At 38.5% G+C, this 25,363-nt stretch overlaps 1 long non-coding RNA gene across 2 annotated transcripts in view; it reads left to right on the top strand.

The window, feature by feature from the left end:
- The window catches only part of LOC118152924 (uncharacterized), a 96,910-nt gene that overhangs the window by 55,052 nt on the left and 16,495 nt on the right, over nucleotides 1-25,363 (top strand). For both annotated transcript variants that reach the window (XR_004741963.3, XR_008479818.2), the window contains 2 exons: nucleotides 3,353-3,491; nucleotides 4,228-5,115. This is a non-coding gene — a long non-coding RNA (uncharacterized LOC118152924). The remainder of the gene's footprint in view (nucleotides 1-3,352; nucleotides 3,492-4,227; nucleotides 5,116-25,363) is intronic.

The following is a 25,363-nucleotide window of genomic DNA, read 5'->3' as shown; positions in this document are numbered from 1 at the left end:
GGGATTTTGCCATGTTGGCCAGGCTGGTCTCAAACTCCTGACCTCAGGTGATCCACCTGCCTCGGCCTCCCAAAGTGCTGGGATTACAGGTGTGAGCCACCATGCCCGGCCCACCGCCCATGTTTTAATGACTTGTTCAAAGGTAGACTGCTCTCAGGCAGTTTCAACTTTTCCAGCCACATGTGCCTTGGAGACCGTCATCGGAGCTCCCTAGGTCACATGACACAACTCTTATTCTTCACAGCAATAAGGGGCTTCATTTAATGGCTCTGACCTGTGTCACTTGTGCACCCTGAACTTCTTTTTCTCCTCAGTTGAAGAGTCAAACCAATTTCCTAGTAACCTGGTTGTTCCCTTACCAAATTTTAAATCAGCAGGCCTCCAAAGCCTTTCTTTTTCAGGTGATCCAGTTTATTTTTATTTCTTTATTTTAAATTTATTTTTAGAGATGGGGTCTTGCTCTGTCACCCAGGCTGGAGTGCAGTAGCAAGATCATACCTTACTGTAACCTCCAACTCCTAGGCTCAAGCAATCCTCCCACCTCAGCCTCCAGAGTAGCTAGGACTTTAAGGGTTCACCACCATGCCCAGGCAATCCAGTCTAATTATTTTGTTAGGCCCAGAATTTTAAAGGCAGAAATTGTTTGCCTCACACAGCGATTTGTTTTGATTTAATTAAACTTCAGTACCTTTAGACTGGACCTGTAATCTCCAGTTTACAGTCCCTACCACTCTCTATTATCTTACTCCAACTAGTTTTCTTTCTTTATTGCCCTTACTGTCTGGTCTTGGAGGGGAGGTGAAAGAATTACTTTATTTTCTTCCTTAAGAGTTTACAGTAGTAAGAAATAATACAATTTGATTTCTCTATAGACTATTTTATTACATAAAATTTTGAACAAATCATTGTGTAATAGAGTCTATTTATTCTGGCCCCGCTGGTTCTCCAGGTGTGGCCCATGAATCAGAAGTCTTAGTATCTCCTGGGAACTTGTTAGACATGCAAGCCCCTGCCTCAAATCTGCTGAAACAGAATCCTGGGTGTGGGCTCCACAATCTGCATTTCAAAACGCCCTCTCGGAGATTCAGGTGCCTGTGCAAGTTGAAGAAGTCCTGTTCTAGAATATCATGCCTCGAGTATAATAATCCATAGAGAAAGATTTGTCATTTAGCACTATCGGTGCTCAGATAAGTCCTTAGTTCTCTGTTCTTTTCTTTCCATACTCTTTGCAGTGCGTATTTTCTCACAATTTTAATTGATGCCCTCTTGTGGCTGTGAGAATTCCCTGTATACCAGATCTGTTATTTCTTTCTGTTTAAAAAAAAATTTTTTTTTAAATTACTGTTTCATTCCAGGAAAACTCAGAAGTAATATTCTGACATTATTGGAAACTACATTTGTCATTTGTTCCCCACACCAATTTATCTTCCCTCTTTCCCTCTTTATCATCAGTGCGGAAAGGTTAGCTGAATGAGTCATTTATTTCAGGTGAAAAAATGTAATGGGGCAATAAAAAATGTCAATAATCGAGACAAATACTATTTTAATGAAACTTTTTTAAAAATTAAGATTAATGCAAGAACATCCACGATGAGCAAAGCCATTTTTTTAATAGAACTAGTAACCTTGCTATACTAAGTCATATTGGGGCTTGAGGCAAAAGGAAAAAAATCAGTAGTATTAATCCTGTCTTTATTTAAAATTTTGGTATTTTTTATCATGAATATTTTTGCATACATTTTAATCTTTAAAATATTGCATTAAAATATTATCTACACTGATTATTATGTTTTTTGGTTCTGACAAGTTTTGTGCCAAAGACAAGTCCCCACCAAATCACTGAAGGTTAGGGCATAAGCTTTTCCTGTGCCTTACATATAAACACAGCTTTTTCAGGAAGGTGCCTCTTACTTTTCTCTGTCTAAGAATGCTCTGCTGATTACAGATGGAGTCAGCAGGCAGGAAAGAAAGTTGATTGTATTCAGTGATTTGAGAGACACTCAACGATCACCTGACCCATTACACTAATTTCCCTCTCCATTAGGTTATAATGGCAAAGTTGATGATTTGGTCCGAGAACAAACAAAACACATTTTGGTTTCAAAGGAAGCACAAGGTAAAATGTTGGGTGTTATAGGTCTCTCTTATATTGGTTCATCAAGTGATTGAGCTCCTGGAGAATAAGTTCCCAGGGAAGAGGCATGCTGAAATATTAATAGAAGGTAGGAGTTAAGGAGAATACAGGGACCACCACTTGCCCAGAGCTGATGCTTATCTGCATGTCGTCTCTTTAGCAACTGCACACTTAGTGTATACTAAACAGTCTTAGACTTGCTCACAGGCTGCTTTGTAATTAGTCTCCGGATGAATCACATGTGTATATTTATCTTCTCCAATTAAATGGTGATTTTGGTTTCAGAAATCATGTGTCCTCTCTTTTTTGGATTCTATTCTTTGAAGAGGATTTTATTAAGGAGCCATTCCAGAAACATTGTCTAAGTTACATCTGACTTCATTCATTCAGTCTTTTGTTTATTCAGTTCACACACAATACACTTGAGACTAAATAGAATGGAGTAGATATTGAATTAAGTAACTGAGCATTAAAAAGAATTAAAAGCCCAGTTGCCTTCAGTGTTTATTAATTGCTGAGAGCTACGTAGAGATAATTTCTACTCTCTAGGAGCTTCTAAAGCAGCAAATGGATGCCTCCAATACAGATATACGTGAATAGCACATATAAAATCACTCAAAACTTTAAATCTATGTATCAAAGCTAATTGACAGTTAAGTCACATTCTTAAGGCATAGCAATATGTATTTCATATATTTCCAAACCAAATGTTGCATGCCCCTACAGTCAAACTCACGGGTCTTTGAAGATGCAAACATTCTGAGAACAAATTCACCTTTCATACAAAAATTCCAAAACCCAGCCCACAGATGTGCCCTTCATAAATCACCAAATAGTTTCTTTAGTTTTAATACTGTATGAATTAAAATTGTCAAGACTATTTTCCTTTTATAATGGTTGATTCAGTATCTTTTAAAGTCCTCCCAGCTGTCAGATTTCTACAGATTGAACTTCAATAAATAAACTTAGGCTTTTCTTTGTATTTAGAGATTTACAACAGACTTTCAAGCTCTGACATGTTTAGAAAGTTACCTTGGTAGGTTAAGATTTTATTGCTATGGTAACTTAACAAGACAGAGGTCTTAAGAGTAATTTTCTCTATAACTTTCAGAAGAATTTGCCATTTATGACCTGAGAGCACTGTCTTACATAAAAGCTTATATTTTGGGGATTATCTTTCAACAGAACATTTATCTCTCTCCATTTTTTATATTCTAGATGCACTTACAAGGGTCCTGAACAGAGCGAGTATCTTTTGGAACATTTTTGCACTGGTGAAAAGTTGTTCTGCTTTCGTAGGGCTTTGTGCCATGAAGTCAGTGAATATGCCAATCCACTGTGCCTGGTTCAGCAGCAGGTGAGGAGGAAACTCCACTCTGATGACTTATTTGTATTGAGCTGATGAATGGCCATATGAGATGCCGGCAGTTGAGGGAAGAAAGCAATTCCCGTGTCAACAGGCATCTCAGAGATTCACCAAAAAATTCACCTCTATAAACATCTTCCAGTGGATAATGCCCAATTCTAAGTTCAATGGGACTTGGGGACTCACCACTCTGTGGTATAGAGACCTCACTGCAGTTGACCTCCAAACCTGTGAGGCACAGGAGAACAGACAGATGGCGGAAGAACAGGATATTTATTTGTATGTCTCCTGGCTACAGAAGACTCAGCAAAAGTGAACCTGGATGTCCAACACAAGCGAGGGCTCAGAATGGTATTATGCATCCACTTTTCACTACTGTGAATCCCGTGACCAGATGGGAGGAAGGTAGTTTCTGTTGAAATTACTCTCCTAGAGAACATTTGGGTAGATAAGAGGAAGATGCCATGGTCTTCAGAATCATTTTGTACCATAGTAGATATAATAAATCATGAGGCAAGTTAGAGTGGTATGAAGTTAACAGGAACTTTTTATTTTGAAAGTTTTAAAATGATCGCCAAGCATCATCACAGTAGAAACAGGAGAGAAAAACTAATATAGGTATATTAATTTTATAATCTACTACGTAATGTAATAATATATGTGTGTATGCATGTTTGTGGGTGTTTTGCTTGGTTCTCAGCTATTTCTCTGACTGTTGTCTTTTCAGGGGTTGTCTGCTCCCACAGTACCTGCTGAGCATGCGTCAATCCTCTTTCAGTTGAATATAATTCTTAGCCACATTATCTTGTCTAATAGAAGCAAAAAGCAACCAGAAAGATTTCCTGAGGAATTGCTGGCACATGCAAATGGAAACTGCTCATTTTAATTTGGTTGTCATGACGTTTCTTCAGTTACCTCATTGACGGGAATCATCACACTTCCTTACACTGTTTTCAGCCGTATTGTCTGGAAAACACAGACTTGTTTTCTTATTTGGATAGCCTAAGAAAAAACCATGAACAAGTCTGGATGTTATGGTTCTCCCGAGTGTTGCACAGATGCAGAAAATGTCACTTGAAGCTTTAACCTATCAAGAGTATAATTGAATGGCAGTCAAACATTCACTGGGTTTATTTCTTTGCCAAAGAGTCAGTCCTGGCATTGTCTTTGGATGGTATCTTCATTTTGGAAATTGAGAAAAATACACCCACAAATGATAAATGTGGAGGGTACTAAACACATACAGCTAAGAGAAATAAAATATAAATACATTCACGTGAGCCAGGCTTGGTGGCTCATGTCTATAATCCCAGCACTTTGGGAGGCCAAGGTCGGAGGATCACTTGAGGTCAGGAATTCGAGACCAGCCTGGCCAACAGTGAAACTCTGTCTCTACTAAAAGCACAAAAATCAGCTGGGCATGATGGCACATGCCTGTAATCCCAGCTACTCAAGAGGCTGAGGCAGGAGAATCACTTGAACCCAGGAGGTGGAGGTTGCAGTGAGCTGAGATCGCGCCATTGCACTCCAGTCTGCACAAGAGTGAAACGCTGTCTCAGAAAAAAAGAATGTATATTCATATGAAACCTTCTGGAAGGCATGGAGACAAACACAGGTATGTTCTATAAAGTAATCTGTCCTGATTTCTCAAGGTAGAGCCTTAAAAAATGCTATTCCTCATCTTCACTATAGCTGAGATAATTTGATTAGTAATAGCTACAGTTGTGTATCGAAACGTAAAGAAGAAAAAGACTAGTCCAATCTTTGCAATCACTATACAGTAATTTGTCCTTAGGAAGACATTCAGTATATATTCTAGCTCTTGGCGATGATAAATAGAAAATATTTTGGTAGATATTAGACTAATATATGAACCAATTACTGACAATATATGAGAAACAAATTAAAAATATAAAACTTGTTCTTACAGGAAGAGACAAGGCATGGTTTTTAGTAATAAAGAAAGAAAGAATTCGTCCTGATTGATACCTACAAACCCAAATCATCTCGTAAAATTAGCCTGTGGGGTGGTACTAATAGGAAAATAAATGAAATCAATGATTACAGTAATAATTATCTGCTTACCTTCAAATGCATATGAAAAAACTTTAAATTTCTTTTCTCATTAGCTGGTTCCCACCATGCGTGGATAATGAATGGATTTTACCAAACTCATTGCTGAAAAAATGTGGACAAATACAAGCAGAACCTTGGTTCATTTTCACTATGTCCAACCTATAAAAAAATTCAAGACTGGTCTTTCCCAGAAGTGGTGAGGGTACACTGTGTGTGTGAGATCAGATTCACGAAGGCCGTCAGGTGTGCGGCCTTTGTGAATAGGTCTGTTCTGCTAATATTTACCAAGGACCACAAGTTCCTGTAGCTGGAAGATCTAGGAGCTAGTCTATTGTTTGAGCAAACTGAAGCTTTCTTTGGAAAATCTCGGCAATGGGAAGTGCATTTGCGTGTTTATGAATAACAACTGTCATGCATTTTTCTCTCTGAAGAAAATAAGTCTTTAATTTCCTATTGAACTTATTCAGTTGACAGAATTTTTTTTTTATGCAGCAGCTTCATGTATAAAATATGAGGCAGAAACAAACTAACAGTACTGTATGGAAATCTTGTAAAAGGAAGATCTTTTTGGTTAGAGTCATTTACACTGGAAACACAAAAATGATCTTTTTGAAAGCAGTTCTATATGAAGTAGATGGCTAAAATAGTTTTCAAGTTTCATCTCTTTTATAGAGTCCAGATAATGTGGTAGTAAATTGAAACTGGCGTGTGTTGGAAATTTTAGAAATAGGTTTGCAACCCAAATTTGGCAAGAGTTTTTCATAGCATTTCCTCATGTGATATTTTCCAAATATTGGAGGATACTAGAAACTCATCATAGTGATATACAACCTACATTATCTTATTTTCATGCCTTTTAGTAGCTTATGTGCAGCTACCAGGATAAGTAATTCCCTACCCTGTATTGTACTTCAGCAGTACCTTAAAGCACATCTTTGCTCATATGACAATGCCACCTGAGGAAGGCACCTAGTTTATCAGAACATTGTGTCCTCCGTCTGGCATCTGGAGGGTTATGAAACTCCTTTATTTTTACAAATTTCTCTTCATTTGAATTTACTGGCCCCTGCCTGGTTTCTAGATTCCAAAATTACTCTCTCAAAGCTTTGAGACAGAGTCAAGTCAGAAAGCCCACAGTAACACAGCAGGTCCGCTTAGTCTAATACATCTTTCAGAAATTCTGAAATTTACTCACCCTGCTCCTCATTCCCACAGTTGTTATGAGCCTAGCCTGAAATCACATTTGGAGAGTGATCTGAAGAACCTCAAGTAAACCTACATCCCTCGAACTGACCTAAGTTTTCTGAGCAGGTCTTGGCTAGTCACAGTACAAGGACTCTCTGGAAACAAAATAAAACAAAATAAATGCAATACTTTGCCAGCTAGTTAGCTTTCTGGTTGCCGATATGGAATTTTTCATTTCCATGCATTCCTTTTCTCTAACACACTACACTAGTTTGGTATTAGTTCAGTCATAGTATAGCAAAAGATGTATGTGTGTTCTTAGCTTATCTGTATATATTTTTTCTTTCTACCTGAGTCAATTAAGCATTTATTTTTAGTACCTTCTATTGCTAAGTAGTGTGTAAGATGCTACGTGTTACATAAAGAGGCAGAGGAGTCCATTCTTAGTCTCAGGTTTACAATTCAGTTGAAAAGAACAAATTAATGGAAGTCAAAAAAGCAATGTATTGTTAAATCATCAAGTACTGAGCTTAGCATGACAGAAGTTCACGGAATAGTGAAAAGATAAGATAGAGTTGAGCTGGAGAACATTAAATGAATAAAGTAATGCCAGAGCTGTTTATTGAAGGATGGTCTTGATAGAGAGGCAGAAGACTTCCAAAAGGGGACAGCAGCATTGAGAAAATGCCCCCTAATGGCTGAGCTTCAGGCCATTGGAGAATGGGGAGGAGATCTATTTCACTTTTATTTCATATTTATAAATATGAAGACAAGTCATATTTCCCCCAGACATAATTGTTTGTCTTAACCATGTAATTTTCTTCCAATTCAATACATTATTCTAAATATAAAATGGTCATTTGAAAGAGAATCAGTCTTTTCCTCAGTTTTTCTGGAATGTACGTAGAGTTTTTTTTCTTCAAGGCTAGAGACTTGATATATTTAATATACTAAACTTTCTTTTAAATGTTAAGTAGAGTGAGATTTTGAGGATGTAATCTTAACAGTATCCAGTACCTAGTAACTTACGCACCAAGCTTTAAATGCCATGGTGTAAAAAATATATATTTCTTGTTAATTCTGCCAAAATAAACTACCTTTAAAAGTGTATTAAGCTTCTTAAGACTCTAAAGCTACTGGGAGATAGTTACAATATAGTTCAAATCTAGTTTGCCCCACAGGGTCTGTCATGAACACACTATGCCTACATGTCAATGTATTCTAAGTTTGGTAAAGCTATGCCCACCTTCCTATGGCCAGAAACCAGTCTTCTGCAGAGGAGTGGTCCCCAGACAAGCCCAAATGCCTGGTTTCCCAAAGCTTTTTCATGGTTGTACAGTCCCATAAAATGTTGCTAGGGATATGATAGTGTCACAGAGTTTTAGAGTTTGGAGGAGCCATAAAGATTGTCATCCAACTCCCGAAATTACAATGAAGAAAGCACAGCTGCTCCACAGTGCCATCTCTTTTCTGCTTTGCTGTGGATGAACTATCCTGGACTCTCTTCTGGACCTCCTTCTCAACTGTAGACATCCTAATACGTGGATTGCTTCTGAATCCTGCCAAGGTATGGCAGGACTCCTGGAATCTTGGGAGCCTGTTTTGTGCCTAAGGACACACTGAATAGAGCGTAGACCACAGGGTTTCCACATGGTCAACTAGCAAGGGAGCTGTTTAAGGAAATGCATGAATGAAGTGACCCTGGTTGGTGTCAGGACAGGGGAAGACCCTGCTTTAGTCTTGTTCTATGTGAAATTCAGTCCTTTGAGGAAAATTGTAAAAATCTTAATGAATACAGATGTGGGGAAAACTATTATTTAAGAGTCGCAAGTCATGTTCTACATCTAGCTCAAATTTGTGTAGCAAACGGGGAGAAATCCCGTAATGGGCATTATTTTTTGTTATGTAAAAAGTAAGGCAGAAGTTCAACCATAGATCTTAAGAGGAATCTTAAATATAGTGAGATAAATTAGATTCAAATGTTTAAACTAAGAGGTAAAATTCTCTGTTTGTTCATGTAAATTGAGGTATGTTTTAGCAGTTGCTACCTAGGGGCAGGTGTTTCTTTTCTTTGTGTGGAATTAGCCTCTTCTACTGTGTTTATTTTTAAGCGGCCTTGAAGAGTGATTTTTTTTGTTTGAGATTCTCTTCCCCATCCCCTGGAACGTTGGCGCCATTTCAGTGAGAATTTGATGTTTACCTTATCCTGGAGGAGAAAAAAAATGTTGTGGTATGCAACCTATACTGAAAGATTGCTGTCTATTTAAGACTAAATAAGGCAGATTTGGGTAAATATATTAAAGCTGTAGGGCCATATACGGGTGAGGCCATAGGACCAGACTACATCTCTGAAGGTGGAAGTTGTGGTTTCCCCTAAAGTAGTGAGTGATCGATCCACTGCCCACCACTCTGGGAAGAGGTGAATCTTCCCAGAAGGTAAAAACTTGGGATTGTGGGTTATTGGCCGTTAGGTTTGGGGGGAAGTGTGAGGAGTCTTTTCTCCTCTCTCTGAAGCCTCTCTCCTCTCTCTGAAGCATGGAAACGAAATAAAGCAGATGTGCTCAGGGGCACACCTGTTGAAGAGCGGTTACCTGTCCTCTTCCAAACACCAGGCTGGGAGAAAGGGACTCTGAAGAATGTTGTCCTGATCTTGAAGCTGAGGACTCTCTGGTATAACTTGAGAGCACACCCAATGTAGCTTCTAATGTATTCTGCATGTGGATAGTCCCTTCTGTTTTCTATTAATTATTAACAAAGCCTGATTAGAAGGGGGTGTTACCACCTGGTTTCTTCTTTGCTTGAGGGAAAGCGTAGTCTCCCCTCTTAGAGGCCACAGGGCTGGTGACATTGGTAGTCATCAGGAGAGGATAGCTGCGCCTGGTCCAGAGGACACCTGACTGGGGTTCTCAGTACAAGGGCAGCAAAGTGCAGTGTGATGAGCAAATGCATGAACAAGACTGAACAGATGTGTGAGAGCACCATGATTTCCTCCCAGAAAATAGCTGAAAGGTGTTTGGAAGTTGCCTACTTCATTGAAAACCAGTAGACAGGACTCAAGCTATTATTGTGGGAGCTTAACAAGGAAATATAACCTTATTTTATATTTATATATAGCTGATGCTTGAACATTTAATTCTATGTATTTGTGTCATAGGTACCAGAGGCTGTTCCCTTCTGTTTTACTGATGAACGTAATAAATCACCAGGTAGCAGATTATTTCCCAGAGTCTCTTGAAGTTTTTTTTTTTTTTTTTTTTTACATTAAATAAGAATAAGGTGGCTACTGGGCAGTCATTACTAAGGGCAAGAATAAAATGGGAATCTTTTGTGACCTGACCAAGCTAGCTCCTCCTGGTACCTCTTAATCAGCATAGCTGGTCACTAGAGAGGAGTCTGATAAACCCTGGACTTTCTGACTAAAGTCTGAAACTATGGACTTTTGCTCCCCTCTTGAGGTAGACTGGCACGGGTAGACCAAGTGGGCAAAAAGGATAGCACTAGCTTCAAAAAGAAACAGGAAAAAGAATGGGCTATGTGGGGGCAGTGGCTCTTGGTCTATGACAGAGGAAGGCTGTTTTGGAAAACAGAAATGTGGCTGAGATTGAAAACTGCCTTAGGATCCAGCTATCCTGGCATATTTTTGTGGTTCTAGAACAAAGCTGAGCATTTGAACCTGGGGCATGCTTTCGTTTAGGTATGAGGATGTCCTTGCAGGATGGACATGCCTTTGTGGCACTGTGCAGAGTTATTTTTAACAGTGATTTTCAGTGAGTGCAAGAGACAGAGTCGTAGTGAAGGATTAAACTCATTTCCCTAGGGGATTGAGTAAGCCATGAGATTCTTAAACTTAAATCCAAATGTAACAGGGGTCTGTGTGTGTGTGGGAGAGGAATGCTTTCCAGGGGAGGTCTCAAAAGTGAGGTGCTAGACTTCCCACTAATATGTCACGTGGGTGCTCACTGGAAATATAAGAGAATATGACTGCTTTGTACCCTCGCGTTAATGAATCAGTACATGCCTATTGCCTTTGTAAAATAATAGAGAAATTACAATGTTACATTGTGTAGAGTAATCCCAAATCACAATACATACTGTGATTTTTTTTCTTTATGTTTATGAATTTAAATGAGAGGTCCAGGGAACAAATCCTAAAAACCACAAGGAAGATATGGTCTCTTCTGGGAGGTCTATGACAGAAAGTCACAGCACAAAAATTCTCTTGCCTGGCTGACTATAGGCCAATTCCAAAATACCTCTTTTAAGTGATTTCAGTGGAAGTCTGAAAGCATATAATATAAATGCTGGGTGTTCTATCAACCCGTGGCTTCTCATTATATATGTGATTCAGTATGTTAACTTGGTGCATTATATAACTTTGCAATTTACAAAGCACTTTCACAGTTGTTATTTGTGCCTCACAGTAACACTGATCAGTATGCAAAGCTGTGATTATTAACCCAATTTAATACTTGAGGACACTAGGCCCAAAGATAGTAAATTATATAACTATCAATATGTACAAGAGAGTTTAAATTTAAAGAATAGATACTTAGTAGTTGCAAAAGGAAAATAAGTAACTTTGCAGTGAAGAACCTGGCAGACATCACTTTAACCAAGTGATCAAAGTTAACATCACCAGTAAGGAAACATATCAACATCATGTACCTCCTGATCTTATGCACTACAACGTCACTTCTGTAGGATTCTTTACATAAATAAATAACTGGAATCATGAGAGAACATTAGACAAAATCAAATTGAGAGGCATTGTATCAAATAATTGGCCAGTACTGTCTAGGTCCATTTTGTGTTGAGATAAGGGAATACTTGAGACTGGGTAATTTATAATGAACAGAAATTCATTTCTCATGATTCTGGAGGCTGGGAAGTCCAAGACTGACAGGACAGCACCTGGTGAGGGCCTTCTTGCTACATCATCCTGTGGCAGGAGGCAGAAGGGAAAGAGAGCTCCTCAGCAAGAGAGCAAGAGAGGGCCAAATTTGGTTTTATGATTGATCCACTCCCAGAATAAAAGTACTAATCCATTCATGAGGGGAGAGTCCTTGGGACCTAATCACCCCTTATTAGTCCCCCACCTGCCAACACTGTTGCATTAGGGATTAAGTTTCCACACAGGAACTTGGAGGACACATTCAAATCATAGCAAGTACTATTAAAAAATGTCAAAGCAGTAAAAGACAGAGGAAGAATGAAGAGCAGCTGCTGATTGTAGGAGACTAAGGAACCATGACACTAAAGCAATTTGGGAATTTGGATCCTGGACCTGAAAAAGAACATTAGTGGCACAACTGGTAACATTTGAAGAACTATACATTAGTTACTAATATTATTGTCAGGGTTAATTTCATCATTTTGGTAATTGTGCTATGGTTATGTAAGATGTAAAACTTGAGAAAGTTATCAGAAGGGTATACAGGAACTCTCTGTACTGTTTATACAACTTTTTTGTAAGTCTGAAATTATTTCAAAACGAAAGTTAAAATAAATAATAAATAAACAGGCTTTCTAGTGTGGCTGGGCCAATTTTTATCTTCAATGACAAAGTATGTAAGCTTCAAACCTCAATGACAATCAAAATAAATAGTCCATTAATCTAAATATTGGACTCATGAATGCTCCTGTGGGGCTCTGCTATGTTTTTCCATGGAATACTATGGAATTCTGGGAGGAATAGAACACAGACTGTAGGCCTTGGATTTGGATAAATCAGCTTTAAATATCAGCCCTGCCATTTTGTACCTATGTGAACCTCAGTTTCTCTATGTGAAAAATTGGAATACATAGCAATATCATAAGATTGTTGAGGGATTAAAGGTGTCAGTGCATGCTAAACCCTTAACACAATGCTGGTACAGGTCCCAGCTCTTGAACTATAATTAAATTTAAATATAAGGGTGAGAAGAAAGTGCCTTGGGCCGGTTACCCCTTTTTGTCAGAATGGCTACTTGGTTTGATATTTCACCAGCTTAAATGGACATGGTTACTAAAAAGCTGCTTATGCATGATTACGACTGATAATACAGAAGGGGAACAATATCATTTATACACATTTTCCAGGGATATTTTTTATAACTGAATTGCAGCTAAAAGCTTGCCATGGAAAAGATCTCAGCTGTCACCACTGCTGCATCCTGAGTCACTTGGGTACTGTCACCGGCAGAAAGTGGAAAAAGGATCTCTGCTCAAAGCTTCAGTGCCCATGACAGAGAGCTGGGACGTCAAGCCATGATTGCTCCCAGAGTACAGCAAAGCCTGCCCTGAGTGGGTGGACAAGGCTTTATAAAACTTGGAAAGGCTCTTCAAAGAACAATTAAAAACAACCTCCCATAGTGGGAGGTGAATCTGGCCGGGAAGCTCCTGCTTTCTTTCCCCAGGGTAGAATTCTCAGGCTTCTGGATCCTGGTGGAGTGCCCTTGGCAGTGGACAGCAAAGCATGTTCTTTTCACTTTCCTGGGGTTCAGAGTGGTGGTTTTGAGTACACGGAGTGAAGAACATCTGGCTCTCCTGAAGCTGAAAGAGATCTGAAGACAGCAGGTGGGGGTTGGAGGTTTATGAAAATAGTAGGGTGAAGTTCATTTTGTGGACAACTCTTGGCCCTGGGTGTTATTTATTTCAAATTTTATACTGCTGAGCTCCTGTGGGCTTATTACAGATCAATTCATAAACACACACTAAGTTGTGTCCTGGGGATAAATGATGAGTTTATGTGACTTTGGGGTTGTGTGTTAGAGGTAAGAGGGGAGCCACAGCTGAGGACTCAGGGTAATGAACTGGAATTCCAGGCTACACCCTATGTGGGCAAAAGACTGAAGAAGAAATGTCCATGAAATATCCACAAACTTTAAGGCACTGAACTCATATCTCACATTTCTAAAAGGAATTACTGTGAATTAAAGGCAAAAACACATCCCATGGAGCAGTCAGCTCTCCTTAAGAGTACATGAACAGATGTGATAAATATTTTTGGAGAACTTTCCTGATCTATAAAATTACTTTAATATGTATTTAATATTTCTAGTAATAATGATCCAAAATCATTTATGCAGTCATCTCACAAATACCTCATGTGTACCTACCTATGTGTCAGAATGACATATAAGCCAGGATTTTAAGTAATTTGTGGTAAATATATTTTGATGAGTTGATAGTTTTCCCTTCATAAGAAAGATTCTTATGATGTAATAAGCATCAAGAGACGACTTTCCCAACTCTAAACAAATCCCTCTATGGCAGTTCTCTGTGCACATAGACTGTTCATTTTTGTGCGTTTGAAGTGGTGGAAACTCAGTAAATGAAAGGATGAGTAATCACGATGGTTATGTGTGGCAGCCCTGTCTGAGCAGAGCAGTAACAAGGGAGGCTTCACAGTTCCAAATTACACATGAAACAAAAGGATGTTCATTTCTCACGATGAAGTCAATTTCCATGAGATACTGGGAAGAAAAGTTCTCAACCAAAAAGAGAAAGAATCTCAGCAATTCCATGAGATCATTTAGCCTGCAAGTCCAGAGCTTTTTGCAACACAAACACAAAATGTCACAGGTAGGCAAAGATAGAATTGAAAGAGAAGAATGAGGGGAAAATGAAGGAACCATTTTATCAGAGAGGGAGAAACTGAGACAGAAGAAAATAGAGATTAAAACTGAGAGGATTACCACAGAAGGACACAGTGCTCCCCGCACCTCAGCCTCTCTTGAGTGTGACTCAGTAGTGCTTATAGAACAAGGCATCCTTCTTGCTTCATGCCACTCTCATCCTCAACATGGGCTCCTGCCCAGACAGAATGGTTGGAAGCTCTGGATAGAGCACAATTCCAAGATTTCCTGATTTTAAAGTCGGGGAAAGACCACTCTATGAAACAGACTCTAGATGAACAGTAATTGGATGCTTCATCATCTGCAAAGTAACCCATGGGCAATGTTTTGTAACTGAGTTGCTGATGGGCTCAACATGCAGTCCAGACAATAGAACTTTTCATTATATCATGACCGATTCCCTATGGGATAGTTGTGATTTTGGTAATTAATAAAAATAGTAATTGGATAGTTCAGAATGTGTTTGTGTAATTTGTTAGCATTTATTTAGCCCTAGTCCATGTGGAAAGAGGCACTCTATCTGGAAAAAAAAAAAAAAGTTGTTTCAATCATTGCAGGGGTGAACTTTGTAATAGGCCAAAGACTCTACCACTCTCTCAATCTCTCCATCCATCCATCTATCCATCCATCCATCCGTCCGTCCGTCTGTCCGTCCATCTGTCCATCCAACCGTCCATCCATCCATCCATCCATCCATCCGTCCATCCACCATCTTCACATCCTATATATTAATTGTATTTAATTTCCTCTTGCCACTACAAATTTTGGGCTCCAACATAAACTCAGTGATGCCTGGTAATCTTTTTCTTGCCCTTTCTGGTTCATTACAAATTATTACTCTCACCACCTCTGCTCTTATGCCAATCATCCTTTCTGTTTAAGAACACTTCTGGGTAGGCATGGTGCTAGTGCCTATAATCCCAGCACTTTGGGAGCCTGAGGCGGGAGGGTAGTTTGAGACCAGCGCATGCAACATAGTGAGACCGCTTCTCTCTTAAAAAAAAATAATAACAGGGCATGGTTGCGTTTACCTGTGGTCCCAGCTACTTGGGAGGCTGAGGGAGTTCAAGGCTGCAGTGAGCCATAACTGCAATCCAGCCTGGACAACAGAGCAAGATCCCGTCTCAGAAAAATAAAACAAGACAAAACAAAAAACACTAACACTCCCTCTAATTCCTTAGCTCAGAATATGTGGCCTCAGTCTTTAGTATCCATTTTGCTTGACTTCTCTGGGGTGTTTAGTACTATTTCTGAAACTCATTATTTGGTTTCTAGAATACCACTCTCTGTTGCTCCCTATACGTCTCTGACTTTCCAGTTTCCTGTAGTGGACTTCATTTCCCTGTCTTCCCTTTTGGTGCTATTGTTTGCTTGGGTTCTGTCCTGGTCCTCTTTCCTCAGCAACACTCACTGAGAAATCTCATTCCTTCCCGAGTTTCACCCACTTGTGAGCTCAGCAGCACTCTCGAATGCACACCTCCAGATCAGTTTCTTCTCCATCATTGCAGACCAAAGTAAGTGACATTCAACATGCCTAAAAATAAACCCATAGTTTTCCTCCCAGACATGCTTCTACCACCTTCCTTAGCTTGGTGAGTAACATGGCAATCCACCACTGAGTAACCCAGTGCTTAATTCGTGTTCCTTACTCATCCCTCTCTTTCATCTTCCATGTTCAAACCTTTATCTCCTTAATATTTCTCTAACCTATCTCCTCAATCAGTCCTGATTTCTATGTCTCAGTTCAGACCGTATTCACCTTTTTATTTTGGAGAATTTTAATAGTTTCCCATATGGTTTTCCTGCCTCTATACTTGCATACCACTAATTGATCATCCACACTTCAGCGGGAGTGATTGTTTTAAAATTTAAATCTAACTAAATTACTTCTCTACTTAAAACTCATTAGTGACTTCTCATTGCTTCTAAGGCCTGATGGAAATGGCTTCTGCCTGACATGTTCCTCTGACTACCACCGCGATCTATGGTCAATCATAGTTCAGCGTAAAAGTAGTGAATGAATAGCTTGAATAAAAGATCCCCACAGGCTTTTCTCATGTCTAAAAAGATAGCTTCAAATGGATTTAGCCTTAATATTTTGCTTGCCTCCATCAGCATATACTCTGATTGTGCTGAATTTTGTCATTATTGGATGTTCCTTTGATAGCCTTCTATTTTATCTCTGCCAGCTGTTGAGGGCTCATGTGTTGATCTCACATCATCTCTGATGTTTGCTCCCATTGAGTAGAGAAGCCTGATTCATGTTCTAACAAAAATTGGAAAGATTTAACATCACATTGCCAGAATCTGAGGATCTCTAGCAATAGCATATGTCATTAATTTCAGCCTTTGATAATAGAAAAAATATGGAAAATTCCCACCCCCTACTCTTTCGCAGGATTTACAACTGCCAAGTTTGAAGCTCATCAGGATATTGACAAGCTAAATTTTGAGCTGTGGGGGGGGGGAAAATCTTCCTATCTTTAGTTAGAAGCTTTATAAAGAGCGGAGCATTCAAATAAGTCAGTGTGGTGAGGTGGGCAAAACACCGAATTACACTTTCAGCTTTTCCGGGAGCAAGCGGTATGATCAAGGGCAAATTCCTAAACATTTTTGGGACTCAGTTTCCTCATTTGTTAAACAAAAGCCTTGGCTGAAGACTAAAATTACTTCCAGCACTAAAACAAAACAACAAACAAAAACCTTGACAATTTAATGTAAAATTCATACCCAAATTGGTGACTATAGAATATTTCCTTCTTGGGGATGGGAAATAAAAATAGGCATTTGTATTTTTCAAAACTAAGCGATTCTTCTTTAGAGCCTTTAGCCCTTCATTGCCTACAAATCAAGTTATGACCATTTTAAAGTAGTTACTAAAAAATTAAAGGGACTTTTTTTCCTCTTACCAACTCATGCTACAGGTAACACCATTTCACTAATGCTGACAGTATAATGTACAGCCTGGGAGAAAGTCTTCAGCTTGCTTGAAAAGGAAAAGCACCTTTGGAGTAAGAAATGTTCTAGAGCATTTACTTCTCTGAAATTAGTGTACAATGATGAATGTTTTAAAAAGTGTAACCAGCTAATGGCTGACTCTGATGAACAAGGAGTCAGGACCAGAATGAGAGGGGAAGGAGACTGAATTTGCATGGAAGGTGATCTAAAGCAGTGATTTCTCTATGGAGGGCCTTATCCTGTCACTTTCACATTCTAGATCCTTAACACTTCCCTAGAAGAATGCAGGATTCTTCTCTTTCATTTAGATGTATAACAGATGTATAACGTTTAGACTATAACCAAACAGAAATCATAGCAGCATGTCAGCCTCAACAAAATTGGAAATTATGACATAATCTGGGTGATTACATTTTCTGATTAAAACACAAATACTAAGTTGATAATGGAAGTATATCTGGGAAAAAAACATGTTTAGAAATTGACACATAAAACACACATGCGTATATATATAATTTTAAATTAGAAAATACTCAGAACTGAAATATTTGAAAATATATCAAGTATATGATATAAAAAGTATGATATCAAAATATGATACCACATATCGAGATCTGTGGGTAGCAAAGCAGTAGTGTAAGTTTTTAATTTAAATATTATTTTAGAATAGAAATTAATGAGTTAAATGGACAGTACCAGAAATTAGGAAAAAGTGCAGCTGAAAGAAAAAAAAGAAGAGAAGAGACAGAAGACCTAAAATTACAGAGAAAATATTTGATGCCTTAGAGAGAAACACCAAATCAATAGCTTATTCTTTGAGAAGCTAATAAAATAGACAAATCTTTGGTAAGATTTCTCAAGGGGAAGAAACAGCAATATTAGAACTAAAATGGGAGGGCATACTGCAGATGTAGCCTAAATAGAAAATAATAAGAAAATACTATCAATAATTTTGTGCTAATAAATCTGCATACTTGAGGGAATGTATAATTTTCTAGAAAAAAATAACTTGTCAAAACTGACTCTTGAAAAATATAATATACCTGAATAGTCACCTGTTTACACACATTTATATACATATAAATCCCAAGCACTGCTCAGACTATTTCACAAATTCTACCAAACATTCATGAATTAGATCATTCCCATCATCTCCAGCTGCTCTGGGAACACTAAAAGAGAGAACGCTCCCTAATCCTTTGTTATAGGTTCATGTAAAACTTGATCCCTAAATCAGAAAAGTATAATATGAGACAGGGAAATTACATATTCATCTTTTTTGTCCTCATAAATGTAAACTTTCTTTTAAACAGAGTAAGCAAAACCTAACAATGCATTTATGTAAATACATTTACCACATTACAGATTAAAAGAAGAAAAATCATATGATCAGTCTAATGGATTCAGAAAAGGGAGTAAAATGTAGCAACTTCTGATTTGATAAATACTCTTACCAAACTAGGAATAAGAGTGATTTCCTTGTCTTCATATTAAGTGTCTTTCAAAACACCTATAACAAACTACACACTACAAGAGAAATTTAAAGCAATCGCTTAAAATATGAAAATACAAGGGAAGAAAAAGATGCCACTATCTTGACTAAAACTGGAGTCTCACTCAGTACAAGACCAAAATAAAATAAAATAAAATATAAAAATAAAGAGAAAAATCTGCCATTATTATTGATAATGTGATTATAAACGTACAGAATGCAAGAGAATCTGGTGAAAACTAGAACAAGTAAGGGCTCGCAGAGAGGTCCTGTGATAAATGATAATTATTCAAATTTGACTCTACACTATCCAAAAACAGAAAATGTAATATAAAAAATTCAATATTAACTACAGCAAAAATATAAGATACTTGAGAATAAATCTAATAACCGGGCACAAGACCTTTTTAGAAAAAATTATTAAAATATTGAGAGATATTAAGGATGCTCTAACTGACTACATGGAGAGACATACTGTGTCCAGAGGTAGGAAGAATCAGTAACAAAAAAATGCAGGTACAACATATGCAAAGCGTGACCTGTGATATGATTCGTTACATTACAACCAGTGCACCAAACACTTACATCGTTCTATTTTATATTTAAAATAGTACAAATAATAGCCAAGTTAAGTTGTATTTGTTTTTAGTTATGAAAAAATTGAAGACCTTTTTTTTTCTCACTGGTAACATCATCTCACGAACACTGACAATAAAGCCTGAAGATAACATGCAGTTATTTTTAGGAAGTTTTTATTGGGGGATGTTGGTGAGGCAGGGAAGAGTGGTGTTGTTCGAATGGTGTTATAAAGCATTATTTGCCTTCATTCTCTCATCTGCTACTCTGATATGCTGAGTGCTCACTCTGCCTCTGCTCTCAGTGAGGCAGAAACACATTTTATTTTGCTATGTTGCATAGTCATTAAAGCTTATTCACTAAGGTGAATAAAGTGAATAAAGATTATTCACTAAAGTCACTAAAGATTATTTACTCTTCTGTGTGAGGCTGGATGTCTACCTGGTAAGGAGCAGAAGAGGTTCTAGCCAACACAGTCCATCTTAGCCTGAGCTCCATGTCTAGAGAACCCTGTCGCCTTCCTGAAGCTGCACAAATGAAGCCACAGCTCAAGGCTAAGATGACAACAGGGCATTGATAGGTGTCCTAGACTGCTGGAATCGAGCTTTTCTGCTTGGCACATAGACACAGCTGAGAAGCAGGACCCTTGCACAGAATTGGAACTTGTCTCCCTGTTAGATAGGCCCATAACTGGTGCTGTCAATTCGCTGTGGCAACCACAGACTTTGGATCTTAGAATCCAACACTAGAGAGAGTGTTGTGAGCATTTTAGTCTGTCGCACTGAAGCCTGTCTCCCACTTATAAATATTTTTTGGTCCCTTTTTTCCTCCGCCAACTTCCCTTTTCCTTTTATTCTCATCTAGATAGTATCTTTCCTGTCATTTTCACTCTGTTTCATTATTCTCCTTTTTCCCCACTTCTCTCTTCTTCTTATCCTTATGTACTCTTTTTCTCTTCTTCCTTTCCCATCCCATTTTCTACAGTTTCTGGGTATATTCCCGTGCCTCCACCAATTTCCCTAGGTTATCCCTCTCTCTGACCCTATTACGTAGCCTTCTAACATTCATTCTTCTAAAACTTTTCTACTGATCACCTCACGGCAACATGTAGGCCATCACTTTAACAAGTAGAAATAGCAACATTCCCAGTGCAGCAGATGCATGTTAAGAGAACAGAACATCATCCAGATGAAGGGTCTGTGCTCCATTTACCTCCAAGCCTCCTATTCTCTTGGCAAATGTATTTTTTAATTTTCTTCTTTTGTGTAGGCAGATAATATTTCAGATAATACCCCAGAGATTATTTATCATGAATTAGCCCAATTCAGTTTTTACTGCTGTGTTTTTTATTATTTTATAGTTAAATATTGGCTTAGCCGTGAATCCAGAAACTCTCACTGGAGCTCTATAGCTAAGTTATTTTATCAGTGTAACTGAATATTCATATGTGCTTATGAAAATTGGAATTACTTATGTGAGTCTTAGAAAATTAAAAGAATGATTAATCTGTTGATTTCAGAGGGAAACAATGTCCAAGCTGATCAATTTGGAGAATCATTTTCATCTTTGTGTCCTCAGTACCTATCACAGTTCCTCGCGCCTAAGTGAATTTCAGTAACTGCTTGTTAGAGCAAATATTGGTTTTCATCCAATGTATCCTCCTGGGATCCCTAAATACATAACCAAAGGGTTTCATATGACTACATATTTCCATGCCTATAACAAAAACAAAATTTACATGTAAAAGATTAACATGACTGAATTATTTCTCAGTATTTGCAAGCCACTTGGTAGTTTTTATGAACTGGCTATTCTTCTTGAAAGCTCTACAGAAAAGGAATCTTTAGAAATTTACCAATGAAAAACCCAAGGAAGAAAAATGTGCATAGGTCCTAACAAGAAACAGTCTTCCCCTGTGTTTAAAACAAATATGGGAGTTTGAAACATAAGGGAAAATCATCTATTGCAACATATAACACAAACCTAACTTTTCTAAGAAAGAATATGAACAAACAGTATGAGCAGGAAAAAGAGAAGTACTGAAGCAACTGCAAGTGACCTCAAGAGGCCTTTGGGTTTCATAGTTCACTTGGCCACCCAGCTTCTTCTCAGTTTTCCTCTAGAAACCCAAAGACATAGCAACTCAATAGCAAAGCCCAGTGCTAGATTACCCGTGGACACTGCTAACCCATGCTGGGAGCACCAGCAAAGCAGAAACACAAAAATTATTATTTTTTAATTGGTATTTCAGAAAGAATTTTAAAATAGGCACCCCAGAAATAAAAATCCTCTTGGTCATCTTTTCCTTTAACAGTTTAGAAATTTTTTAAAATTCTGAATTATAGATAGCAGGGTTTGAGGAAGCCTCAGTAGGTGATGGTATGGGGTCTCTGAAAGACCAACCCAGGCAGGATTTAGTTATAAAGATTGGGAGTTTGCTTAATTCTTGGCTAAAGTTTTTTTTAACTTTTGAGCTATCATACATATATGCAAAAATGATAACTCTATAAAGAGAGCAATCAAAACAGCCATAAGTATTCATCTAACCCATAGTGAATACCACACATAATCATTACAGCACAATTAAAAGTATTCCCTGCTCATAATGATACTCAGGACCATTTCTGACCCTTAGCTCTCTCCTCCCCACCCTGTCACTCTCAAGCTGAGACTGGAGATTTGTTAGCGAATGCTAAACTGAGTTTCTCACTGGACCAGTATGGGAAGGAGGAAAAGAGCAGCACAGTCAGAAGAACAATGGACTTAGGTGTCAGATCCCACTTTAAGTCCTGGTTGTCTTACTAGCTGTCATATCCTCGGGAAGTTTCTTGAAGTCCCTGATCTTAAAATAGAGACAATAATACCAACCTCATAGAACTGGTGAGAAGACTAAAAAGATAAAATATGACCAGGATGTTGGCTCACGCCTATAATCCTAGCACTTCGGGAGGCCAAGGTGGTTGGATCACGAGGTCAGGTGTTCAAGACCAGACTGACCAACATGATGAAACTCCATCTCTACTAAAAAGACCAGAATTAGCTGGGCATGGTGGTGCATGCCTGTGATTCCAGCTAATCCTCAGGAGGCTGAGGCAGGAGAATCACTTGAACGTGGGAGGCAGAGGTTGCAGTGAGCCAAGATTGTGCCACTACACTCTAGCCTGGATATCAGAGCAAGATTCTGTCTCAAAAAAAAAAAAAAAAAAAGAGATAAAATATGTGAAGGCCTAGAAAATATGGGAAGGCCGCTTTAGTACAATAAGTAGGTATCCAATAAATGGTAGGTGCTGCCACATAGTCATTACAGCTCAGTTTCCTAGACAATAAATTATCCATTTATTTATTTAATATCTATTGTGCACATATCATGAGCCAAGTACTGTGTTAGGTGCAGAAATGGGCTATAGATTGTTCCTGATGTGGGGGAAAAGGTGATAAGGAAACTGGAATTGAGAAAAAGGTATGAAATGTAATAGGAAGTTGCTCTGAGTTTCTTGACAGAACCAGATATTCCTGCTTCTGCGGGATGATTATGAAAAAATCAGAGTCTACAAAGTTGATGAACCTGCAGCAAGGCAGAGGTAAAAGAGGTGTTTCCATTTCAAGTACAGTTTCCCTATTTTGAACTTCTCTCACAAGTGAATTTGCTCTATTCATTAAGATGCTAAAGCCAGGCCTTTACTAAGGTGGTTGGACCTCATCTCTAAACAAAATGTATGGGGGAGAGAAAGCGAAGCAGTTCCCGCCTCTTCCCACAGCAGAGGAAAGTCTACAGGTTTTATTTGTTTCCCTCCTCTGTCCCCATTATGAGATGACTCTACTCAAAAGTCAATAGTCCAGTTGAAATCAAGAAATATATGCCTACCTGTAATACAGCCAGAAATCTGACCCCTTAAAGTTTTTTTTAACATTTGTAATCAAATGCCACCAGAAAATATAGACTGTGGCAGCCATTACAATTTTATTGTGAAACTGTTTATTTCTCCAGTTTCTCCGTAATTTTTAGCCAATAGTTGAGGAAATGAAAGTTTTTCCAGAGATGGCTTTTATTCTCCTATGAGACCCCAGAAAGCTCTAATTATCTCAGTGTGGAAGACAGAATAATGGCCCTCAAAGATACCCACATCCTTATACTTGAAAACTGTTAATATGTCACCTTACCTGGAAGAGTGAGTTTGCAGATGTGATTAGGTTAAAGATCTTGGAGTGATTAGATTATCCTGGATTATGCAGGAGGGCTCAATCTTATCACTTGAGTCTTGAAAACTGAACAACTTTTCTCAGCTGTGATCAAAGAAAGAGATTTGGCTATGGAAGAAGGGTCAAGGAGATGCTAGGTGGCTGGCCTTGAGCGTGGAGGAAGGGAGCCATGAGCCAAGGAACAGGTGCAGCCTCTGAAAGGTGGAAAGGTAAAGAAATAGATTCCTAGGGCCTCCAGAAAGGCTGCAGCTAGGCCAACACCTTGATTCTACCCCAGTAAGACGTGCATTGGAATTCTGGAACTGTGAAGTAATATATTCGTGTTGTTTTAAGCCAGTAAATTCATGGTAACTTGTTATAGTAGCAATAGAAAACTAAGGCACAGGGGGACAAGAAAGTGAGGACTTTAGGTGAGGAGGAAGGAAAGAGAGATTCAAGGCAGAGCAGTTGGAAGGTGAGTGAAGACAACCCCCATCCCTCATTCAGAGACTATACTGTACAAGCACCATGCTGCTGCTGCTATGGACAAAATTAGAAACTGGGCATTAAAATAGAGTAAGTCATGCTCACATGCTTGCTTCTAAAAACCTGATACTGCATTCCAGGGCATTTCTTCTCTGAAGATCCCTCTTCTTGTGTATAACTATTTCTGTTTTAGTACTTTCCTAGAACTTCTCATGAGGTATCATCATTTTAATTCTTTTCTGGATTATTATTATTATTATTTTGAGACAGAGTCTCGCTCTGTTGCCAGGTGCCAGGCTGGAGTGCGGTGGTGTGATCTCAGCTCACTGCAACCTCTGCCTCCCAGATTCAAGCATTTCTCCTGCCTCAGACTCCCGAGTAGCTGGGACTCTAGGCACGCGCCACTATGCCCAGCTAATTTTTGTATTTTTAGTAGAGACGGGGTTTCACCATGTTGGCCAGGATGGCCTCAATCTCTTGACCTTATGATCTGCCTGCCTTGGTCTCCCAAAGTGCCAGGATTACAGGTGTGAGCCACCGTGCCTGGCCTCTGGATTATTTTTAATTATTTTATATTAGAATATAAGCTCCCTTATTCTACATTAGACTGTAAGGTCAAGACCCAAAGGACTACATGTGTCCCTTCATCGTTGTATTTCTAACATGGCAGAAGGAATGGGGACACTTCCCATCTGTCTTCTGAGCCTGCTGTCCACTCCAGGCAGCTACTGTCCTATTAGCCCACACAGACTACCATGGTAGTCTCAGTAAGATGGGTGTGGACAAAATAGGAAGTTAGGCTGTAAGTATTTCATGATCAAGAAATTGATTTAATTGTAGCAGCTAAGTCACTTATTAAAGTTCATTTTGTTTTGTTCTTTGGGTTAACCTGTTTTCATATATGTGTACCCTTGAGTGTTAACTTTTAATATGACTGTGGAAACATTTTGAGAATAAAAACAGCAAAATAGTCACCGTACAAGGGTAAGAAAATATCTGCTTTTATTCAGTGAATCAACTTGTTATACAAAGTTCTTGAAAATGTTAAGGAAATTGATCCTAAGGGGAGCCAAAGGCCAGTAGATTGGACCAGCCAAAGGTCATATATAAAAAGACTGGGTGGAGTTGGAAAAAAATCTAGGACTCATGATTTTTAGTTTAGAAGTTTTTTTTTTTGCCTTGTTTTCCTTAAGCATCTTCTTTCCCAGCAGGCCCATCTAAAAGTGGGCGGGACCCAGACAAATCCTATTTTTTAGAACTCTCTCCCTTGACTCCACCAAAAAATATGTTTATAC

Source organism: Callithrix jacchus, chromosome 1 (genome assembly GCF_049354715.1).
Source record: "Callithrix jacchus isolate 240 chromosome 1, calJac240_pri, whole genome shotgun sequence".
NCBI classification, from domain to species: domain Eukaryota; kingdom Metazoa; phylum Chordata; class Mammalia; order Primates; family Cebidae; genus Callithrix; species Callithrix jacchus.
Note: the sequence above shows the minus strand (reverse complement) of the source record. Positions and strands in the feature narration are given on the sequence as shown.